Source organism: Oryzias melastigma, linkage group LG3 (assembly GCF_002922805.2).
Source record: "Oryzias melastigma strain HK-1 linkage group LG3, ASM292280v2, whole genome shotgun sequence".
Taxonomy (NCBI): Eukaryota; Metazoa; Chordata; class Actinopteri; order Beloniformes; family Adrianichthyidae; genus Oryzias; species Oryzias melastigma.
In genome coordinates, this window is record NC_050514.1 from 33492556 (window position 1) to 33502661 (window position 10106).

Genomic DNA, 10106 nt, shown 5'->3' on the forward strand with positions numbered 1-10106 from the left:
GTTTAAGGTGATCACCACAACACTACTTTGAGAAGGGGAGGGGGGCTTTGCAGCAGAAGCTGAAAGTTCCAGGGATTCTAGTGTTAAGAAACAACCACTCCTCTCTACGACCTTCAACTGACTCGACAACCCAAAAACCTGCAGCACCGACAGTTCAACCGTTTCATTCGAGTGCATGTTACTGAAGGCTTTCGTGAATGCTGTCGTGCAAGAAAAAAAAGGCTTCTGAAATATAAGACAGGAAAACGTGACAATTTGAGTAAAACTTCAAAAATCCTCATAGCTGAACATTCATTCTTGTTGCTGAAGGTCTCTGGAGTCACAAAGGTTTGTTGCTTTGAATCAACTTTGTTCATTTTTCATATCTTAATGCTGTAAAAAACTCTAACCTAAACTCTTTTTTCCTCTCCGGTTTGAATCGTTTCTCTCCTCCCTCCATGTTCACTTTGACCATTTACCAAATCAGAGCCCGTTTTGCAGAAGACGGAGCGGTTCTAATTCGTCATTGGAGATAGAGCTGTGTGAGGCTGAACGGGGACTCGGCTTCATTGAGGGGGAGGGATTCTGTGACATTAAATGAGAGGAGGTAGATTTAGATGGCACGCTGGTGCTAGGGAGCCAGGGAAATACAGTAAAAGGACATTACTCCTGCTGGAACTCTCCACCTCGCCTCCCCTCGCCCGCTCTGTCTTTCTGCACTGCTCCCTAGCCGCGGGTGGTCACCAGAGACCCCACTGCTGCTGATTTATTCCCCTTTTCTCCTGTCCTCTGCCTGACTGCTTCTGCAATGGAGAAATTTTCCCCTCCATGCTCTCCTCTGCAGCAGCAGAGCTCGGGCTGGAGCTTCTCCCTCCTTAGAGTTCTGTCCAGCTCCTCACGCCGCTCCAACACTGACGTCTTCTTCACCTGCTGCTGCAGCGCCTCTACGGGGGGTCTCTGAGGAAGACTTGTGATGGTTCCTCAGACGCTGAGGAGGAAGATGAGCTCAAAAAGGCTTCACATTTTACTCTTCTTTGTAGGTTTATTTTGTCTTAATTTATGTTCTTCTGTGGTGCAGCATCTCCACAAACATGTTCCTCTGCTCTCTATGGGCCGGTGTATTGTAAATGTTCGGATATTCTGTCCACAAATACTCACATTTGTTTTCTTTTACTGGAAATACAAATTATATATAGAACAATAATAGAAAAACTCTAAATCTTGCTCAGATATTAACAAAAACAACAAAATAGCACTTAATCCCCTTAAAGTTCCATTCCAGCCACATTTTTATTGTAAAATTGTTCCCGGCGTTCTTATAAATATGATTGTTGTTTTTTTAGGATATATTTTCTGCACATCAGCATTAGCTCATTAGAAATTCTCCTCTGACAGACATGTTACAAGTTTATTCAAATTAGATTTAGGACTTTTTAAGACCGTTTTTTTAATCAAAAATAAAGACCAATTCATATTTAAAGCCCATTTAAATACAAGAACATAATTCAGAAACAAAGTCAGTGCAGGAAGCATCTGCTGCTTCGGTCCACCCACTTTAAATGTACATTTTAACATAAATAAAACTAAAACTTCTTGCCTTGAACAAGGTTGTTGCCCTTCTTTTTCTTTTTTTTTGTTTTTTTTTTTTGTTTTCAGCAGCCTATCGGTACATAACGAATGACTTAGGTGCCTTTTATTTACATTATTTGATCCAAACATTTATGGTTTACATTTTTGACAAGAAATGTGGAACAGAAAAGTTTGAAACTGCAACATTTTTAGGGCTCAGATATCAAAATTCAAGACTTTTAAAGTTGTTTTTAGGATATTATTTCCAAATTCATAAATTAAATACTTTAAAGACTCTTTAATACCCAGCAGGAACCCTGCTCTGAGTTGTGGCATCGAGTAATATTATTTTTTGTAACTATATATAGATAATTATGTTTTTTAAACCAATTTATCACACAAAACTTAATTTTCTTTATATTTTGTTTCAAATTAATTTGTCCCATTTTTAAATGTGAATACTCTTGTTTTCCTTGTTTTATTTTTAGGACTTTTTTGCTTTTGAATTGAATTTTCTGCTTTCTGAGCAAGAGATTCTCTGAAAAAACACTGAATTTTACTTACAATTTAGCTCTAATTTAACAAATAATTTATCAATTTTTAATATTTATAATTCAAAAACACTTCAGGTTGTTAGAGGAAACGTTTCTCCTGAGAATAGAGTTTAAGCCGAAGAGTTTAAAGAAGACCCATGTTTGACTGAAGATGTGGAAGAAATCAGCTTTAAAGGAAATTGGATTCAAGTGTTTGATGAAATCATTTACAACTTTTATTTCAGAATTTGAATTTCCTGTTTTATAATAGCATGTACAGCAAAATGATTACACCCCAAAGGTGTTTTAATGAATAAAAGTCAGGAGTGAAACTAAGATACATTTTAAAGGAAAAATATATTTTTTTAAATTAAAAAGTCTAAAATATTTACATCCAGTGTCTCCAAAGGATAATATTGGAGTTGGTGACCGTAGAGTGCACTTGTGAATGATAAATAGGATCTAATTGCACCTTTATGATTATATTTGATGAACTATCTCTACAGGCCTCTCTGTGTTGATTTCTGCAGACGATCCACTGGATTCTTCAGTCTGAGGGTTTCTCTTTGACCCAAAAGCTCAGCTTCTTGACTCCTCGTTTTCAGCATCCCATCCTCGGCTCTGCAGATGTTTTCTGGGTTAGAACGCCGAGCTGCATCAGCGGAGGAAGCGTCTGAGCGGCGTGGAGACACTTATCAGAGAGTGGCCCCATTTCCTGCACAGAGAAGCAAAGCCGAGCATGCTAGCAGCTGTGAGGGCGCACGCCTAGGCTGGAGGACTTCCACTAACATGATGAATATATTCAGAGAAAGACCCATTTATGCAAATTAATGAGCACAACCGTGTTCCTTTTTGGGTTTACACAAAACATTGAAGTCTTTGTGCGTTTAGTGTGTGTTAGAATGGATGCTGGATGATGAAACCGCGACATTAACGACCTCCCTTATTATGAAACGGCGGCGGCTCTCTTCTGCTGTTATCTGGACCCTCCTCACTCCACGCTGGCACTCACACATTATCGACTTTCATTTAGACAACTTAATGTTGGCAGACGATTCACAGGCGCTCCATCACGGCTCTCCAGTTCAAACACGCCAGTGTAATCTGCCCTCATCTCTCACGCTCGCCTCTGCTCTGCTCTTAGAAATTAATTTTTCTTTCTCTTAAACAGTTCATGAGCAGCAGAATAAATGGAGGGGGAGCGCTGCGCTGATCAATCAGACTTCACACAAACACATTTCCCACCAACAGTTTTCCCTTTTCCGCCCCCATCGTTCCATTACCTCCCGGTAGTCGGCCAGTCAAAAGGGGATAAAAATTGCCGCCCGAACATCATATGTTAGCTGTGATTTGTGGAGCAGGAAGCCTGACGGTTCCTAGAGACGTGCACGCAGGCCGGGCCGGAGCTGGAAATCAGGCCAGTTACGGCGGCGGCTCGTCTATAAAGACTGTTCAGCGGCTGGAAAATGGTCACCTGGGCAGGGAGAGAGAACGCTGCGGAAAGCCTCGTAAATACACCGAGATATATGGAACTGCATGATCCAAACAGTTTAAAGATGTGGGCGGGAGTCCAAGAACAGCCCGGTCAGACTGTTGCAGGGCTTCTTCATGTTTAACAAACATGCAGTTTGTAACTAACGTGTTTCTAGTGAAGCTGATGTGTTAGAAAATCTAACAATCATCATTTCTGCTTCTGCAGCCTAAAGGGAATCCAGGCTGTGGAGTTTAAGAACATTCATGATTTTTAAGGATTTTTCAGTCTGTTACAACCTGCTGCAACCAGTCACACTGCTGGGTTTTGTTCAGTTAGTTTGGGGTCGGACATTGGTAGTCTTAGTTTGTGGGCCTTGTTTTGTTTACTTTAGGTAGATTTTGGTGAGGCAGCCCTTAGTCAGGTTAACCAGTTGGAGACGTAACACAATCAAACGACAAATAGTTTATGACATTTCAGTAGGGCTGGGTTAAAAAAAATGGATTTGATTTGATTTTAATCAATTTAAGCTCAATAATCAATTCATAAAATATATAAATCGATTTAACACATAAAACTTAAAGTCTGCTAGCTTGATGCTAACATTTAATGGAATTCCCCATAGGACTGCTAATGCTAACGCTCGGCCAACCTAAACATATATTCTGACTAAATAAACATCTTTATGAACTCACAGCCTGAGACAGACTGGCGACCTGTCCAGGGTGTACCCCGCCTTCGCCCTTCAGTAGCCGGGATAGGCTCCGGCACCCCCGCGACCCCAAAAGGGAAGCAGCGGACAAGAAGATGAATGAATGAATGAATAAACTCATAGGGATGAATTTTCCGAACTCTTTTAAGGAAATATTTTTAAAGTAACCATTTGTGGTCTAAAACATTGTTTTTTTTGTTCATACTTTCTTCTTTTTGAATAAGGTGTAATGCTATGGCGATCGCCACCTAGTGTCCAAACTGAAACGTCCTCCAGGAGAAGCAGAACAATGTTTACAATGTTAATGATCTGAACATTTTAGTTAGAACTTCTCCTTTAGACAGTCCATGTAACTCTGGATGATATTAACAATCTCATTATTTCACTGATACATTTTATAATATGTGAACTGGATCAGATCGATATTAATATATTCAAAACATATAGATTGTTAATGTATTAGTAAACAAATGTGCATAAATGTTTAAACTCAGAATTGATTGCAGAATCGAAAGAATCGGAAAAAAAATCGAATTGAATCGATTCTGAATATCATAACTGATACCCAGCTCTACATGAAATGAGAGTGAAACTGGAAAGGTTTGAGTTGGAATTGTTTGTTTGGAACTCACCAATTTTCTGTGTTAACATTAATTCAATTCAGTTTTATTTATAGCCCAATATTAAAACATGGTCTTCTCATTGGGCTTCACACCTATAATTGTTCAAAAACATAAATGACTCATAAAATATAAAGAATAGCTGGTTGTACACAGACTAAACTGAAAAGAAGACACCTCAGGGAAGTCCATGTGATGGTGATGTACCAGGACTATTGAAGAAGAATTAGCTTATTTAACGGGGGGGGGGACGTGCCAGAGGCGAGGTCCACTGCCAAGGACAGGAGAACAGACGAGCCACCTGGAATTTCTAACACTCGAAAGAGGGACAAAAAATAAATGTAAAAAATGAAAGAAATCACATTATGAAAGCTATTTATATTTTTGCTTTTGTTTGTGCCAAAAAACAGACAAAATTCAAATGTATTATTAAAAAAAGGAAGGTCATGAATGCAAATCCAAATGTCTTAAAGGCTAAAGTAAGACTCTTTCTGGGTTCTGATCAGTAGTGTTAAAGTGTTACTGTTAAAGGTTTGCGACCCCTGAACTAAAACCAACAGTTTCATCGTCAGCAGGAGGTTTGCTGCAGCGTGCCCCCCCCCCTGCACCTTTCACTGGACATGCAGGAGAGAAAACAGCAGGAAGACTCTTTACTCTTTGGTATCCTGGTTTTTTCCCCTCTTTATTCTGTAAAGTTTTCTGCCCCCACAAAGCAGTCCTCGCTCAGCCTCTTTCAGCCCGTCGCTTTCATCTTCCTGCAGCTGTCCCCCGAGGTGAAGGACGCCCGCAGATGAAAGACTCAAAGGAGACGAGTCGTCGTGACGACAGCTCCCGCCGCGCTCGGCCACCACACACCGACCGACTGACTGACTGACTGACCGGCCGCTACCCCAGACTCGGCACACACACTCTCTCTGCCCGTCACCTTCTGTTCCATCACCTTTAATGCCATCAGCTCCTGACCGTGTTAAACCAGTCCAACTGGCAGCAGAGAGGAAGACGGTTCACAGAGGAGAACATCAAGGATCAGCCATGAACCAAAGCATGAAGCAGACGGCAGACTTTGACGTTCGCTTGAAATGACAAGCCCTAACTCGTGAAGTTAAAGATTCAGACTGGACACATCAAAACAGGAAACGGAGAAGACTGAGGCAGAGGGACCAGACAGGTGAGACCAGAAGGTCTCCTTTCATATTCACAGCCTCCAGCAGAGGAGGAGAAAGGATCAGCAACACAAGATGTTCAGGAGTCTGGAGAAATATCTGCAGCTTAAACTCCAAAACCTCTGCCCAGAAAACTCAAACGCTAAAAATAACCGACGACAGGGAAATGGAAAATGAGGGCAACGGCATCGGCGGGATCATTCATTCCATAAAACACGGTGACATAAACGAGGCGGATGACGGAGAGCCAGGAAACAGATCCGGACCGTTTCTCCTGTTTCAGGACTGGTTTGGAGCCGGTCTTCACTTGGAAAACTCACAACTTTGTGCTCCTCCAGAGTGGAGGTGAGCTGAGAGAAACCAAAAAAGAGACCTGGCACATTCATGCCCAGTCATAGAAGAGGTTTTTGTGTGGCTGAGAGTTTTAACATCATAAATTAGTAACATGAAACCCAAATAATGTTCATGCAAACTTTAGTTTGAGGCAAATGGAGACGTGATCAGAAAAAACGCTTCTCTGTGCTTTCCTGTAGAAACTAGAAAACCATGTCTTCAGTGCTCAACCATAAGACGTAAACTATGAAACTAGACTTTTTAGAAACACTTCTTCATATCAAATTCTTATTTCACTTATTTTCGGTAATTCCAAGTCAAATATTTGGCAGTTTGTCTTAAACCTTAATTACAAATTTTGTTTTTAAACATGTTTTTCTGACTTTTTTTCTCATGATGGAAGACATATATAAAGAAAATTAAGCTTTGTATTTCTTCAATCATATTGTCAAATTATATTTCTTTTCCCCACTTGAAAGGAACAAGAGACATCCTCCCAGAGATGTAGCAGGATTTCACTCAGGCAAGTTTCCATTCTCAATAATCTGTGACAATTCATTTCATCACATTCTTTGGTTTGCTGTTGAGTTTGTTTGAGTTGGAAATTTCTGAGTCTTCAACAGCAGCTGAAAAACCTTTAAATCAGAAAACAAAAACCGTCTCTTAATTTCAATAATATCTACAGGAATCAAGCAAAGAGTCCACTTCCAGGAGTTGATTTTATTTTAGAGTTCCAGTCCTTATTGGCTTTCTCTTTGGTTTTTATAGATGTTTTTTTTTTTTGTTTGTTTTTTCTTTTCTGCTTCTGCTGCAAAGTCCACTGAAAACCAGCTGCTCTGAATGATTGCTGCTCTTCCTGGTTGCGTCTGAATTCTTCCCTAATCCCTAACTACTAAAAAACGACATAGTGCAGGACTATACAGTACGCTGGATTTCAAAGGTAATTTGGACACGATGCTCACGAACATGTCGTGTGGTAGGAGTGGGAGGTATGCTTATTGATGACTTCATTGTGTTCTGATGGTGAAAATGTGGTTGGTTTATTCAAATATTACATTTAAACATGTTTTTTGCTCGAAATTGACCGCAATGCATTGTGGTCTATATCTGCTAATCTATTGACCATCATTGTACGCTAGTTTTGGCCAAAGACTTCTGGGAAATTTCAAGAGCACTCGATTTGGAATTAAAAGATTCAGACCGCACTAAAAATGGCAAATGCTCTATAGAGTGATTGGGGGGAACTCGGGCACAACCCCTGCCTTCCATGAGGATGTGCGTCACTTTTATATGTCCTACCAGCACACAGGCTTCTGCACGTTGGTTCCTCACAAGAAACAGCTTGGTAAAAGTCTTCAGTCAATCACCACCCAGCAACTCTGGTGTTGAAACCCATGTTTGACAGCACACACATATAGTTTTGAACCAGGATGTAACAAACGGGCAGACAGCTGGTTCCACATGCAGCAGGTTTATTAGTTCAGACAGGAACTAGCTAAATGTCCATAAAGCTAATTCAGGGTCAGACAGTCAGAGGTCAATCACAAACATGGGATCATCCAAGAAGAGAGAAGAGATGTCAGAGCAGGCGGCAGGTCATCACAGAGAAAACAGGATCAAAAAACAGCAGTTTATATTGTATGACCCACTTTCTGCTTCTGTTAAATGACCAGCATGAAGTCCAATGAGAACAACTGTGTTTGTGATATTGAGCTATATAAATAAAATGTAATTGAGTTAATGCTACATCTGCAGGTTGTGCTCGTGACACGTCACCGCCTGTAGGATGTCCACTAAAACCAGACTAACTGTCTAAATTCTAACAGTCAGGTTACAGTAAGAAGTGAACGCTTATGTGAATAGTAGCTAACAGTGCAGTCCAATGAATTTGGAGGGAGGCAAGAAAAAACAAACAAAAACGTACGATTTCTCTCCTACTTTACTTTTACATGTTCCTCAAGTGCTCCCTACTACCTGTCGCTCACAGCGTGCTCGTAGGCAACATTTGAATGATTATTTCTGGACAGGTTCAGCCATTTCTCCGACTGCAGACAGCTTTTATCCACTCATACAGGAAATCAGGACTAAAACTTTTTCATTATGAACTTGACTATCCATCGAAATCCATTCATGCTTTAAAAAGCCCAGACAAAAACAAGTGCAAATGTTGGACATGTTCTGTCATTTCAAGGATCCAGCTGAAGATCATGGCCTACAAACACACACACGTGCACAATCCCACGTCTGGAGAGGGGAAGCTAACGCTCTGCATTCACAGCACGGCACAATTAAGACTGAGTGCTAACAGACACTCCAGTTTAACCACATTACTCTTAAAAAATGTTACACAAACCAGAGACATCTCTGACAGCGCAACATTATCCCCCCAGTTACAATTAATTACCCACACGTCCTCCCTGTGCATCCCATTTACATATCTTAACAAATGCAGTGGGGGGGGCAGGTTAGTTAGGGATGCCGGGGAGCACGCCGCTGTGTCTGTGCACGGAGTCATGTGTGGAGGAGTCATGCCGAGATGTGACTGATAAAAGAAAACAAATTAATGTAGATCAGCTGCTGATATGGGGGCGTTCAGGAGACCCCCCCCCCCCAAAAAGCTCAAATGTGTGCAGACATTTAGCAGACTTTGTGTGCGTTTTCCTTTCTCCGACTCCTCTCCATTCCTTTTCCCTCTTGTTTCCCTCTATATCTCATTTATAATGGGCAGAGGGATGCTGGAGATAAAAGAGGCGAGCAGGGAGACGGAGTGAGCGGTCACACTGTGTGATGCTATCTGCCATCCTCAACGCGCTGCAAGTGGACGCCTGACATGTTCTATACATCTTTCCACTCTGCTGCTCATTAAACAAATGTCGGCTGATATATAGACCTGGAGAAATACATTTCTACCTCTGCAGGCTGGGGGCTCAGTCTGTGCTCTGATCTCTTGGGCACATAAAAAAACACACAACAAATAGAAGAGCAGAGATAGCACCAGTGGCTGTGGACGCACTCATCATGGACACACTTATTTCCTCCCACAGGACGGCGGCGGCCGGCTCTGCTGATACGGTCAGGAGCACCTGCTCGTATGATCGCTGGAACTCGACACAGAAGTCAGCAGTTTGGGATTCTGTGCATTTAGAAAAACACAAGGACATTTTTTTACACCTAAAATCTGATGCAACTCATTCCCATGATAGTAAAACCAAAAACAGCTGAAACAGAAAAATACTTCTATTTTTTTAGAGGTTTTAGGTAGAAAAGCTACATGAGAATGTTAACATTTTTACATTTTGAAAAAGGTTCTCAGAACCATAAAGAGCAAATATACATATATATATTTATACTTTGGCTTCTGACGTCTTCTGTATTTTTTCTAATCAAGTGATAATACGGTGGAGTCCTGGATCGCAACTTATAGCATGAAGGGGTTAAAGTTAAACTATAAACAGGTGAACTTTGTGTTAATGAAGTTGATAAATATGATACCCTATTGGTCGGGCTAAAAATTAATCGTTTAATAGATCAATAATCGATCCATAAAAGTAGAGATCGATCTAACCCATAAAGTTAAAGTCTGCTGGCCTAATGCTAACATGTGACGCTAAAGTTCACTTGCTTGATGCTAATGTATAATGCTAAAGTTTGCTGGCTTTATGCTAACGTATAATACTTCCATAATTATTCCAGTGTGTCATGCCGGATAAAACAGTTTAACTGACA

The 10106-nt window shown here is 40.9% G+C and overlaps 1 long non-coding RNA gene across 1 annotated transcript in view; it reads right to left on the reverse strand.

The window, feature by feature from the left end:
- Window positions 1-1291: 1291 nt before the first annotated feature.
- Window positions 1292-10106, reverse strand: part of LOC118598619 — a 14260-nt gene continuing 5445 nt past the window's right edge. The window contains exon 2 of the long non-coding RNA XR_004947666.1: window positions 1292-2796. This is a non-coding gene — a long non-coding RNA (uncharacterized LOC118598619). The remainder of the gene's footprint in view (window positions 2797-10106) is intronic.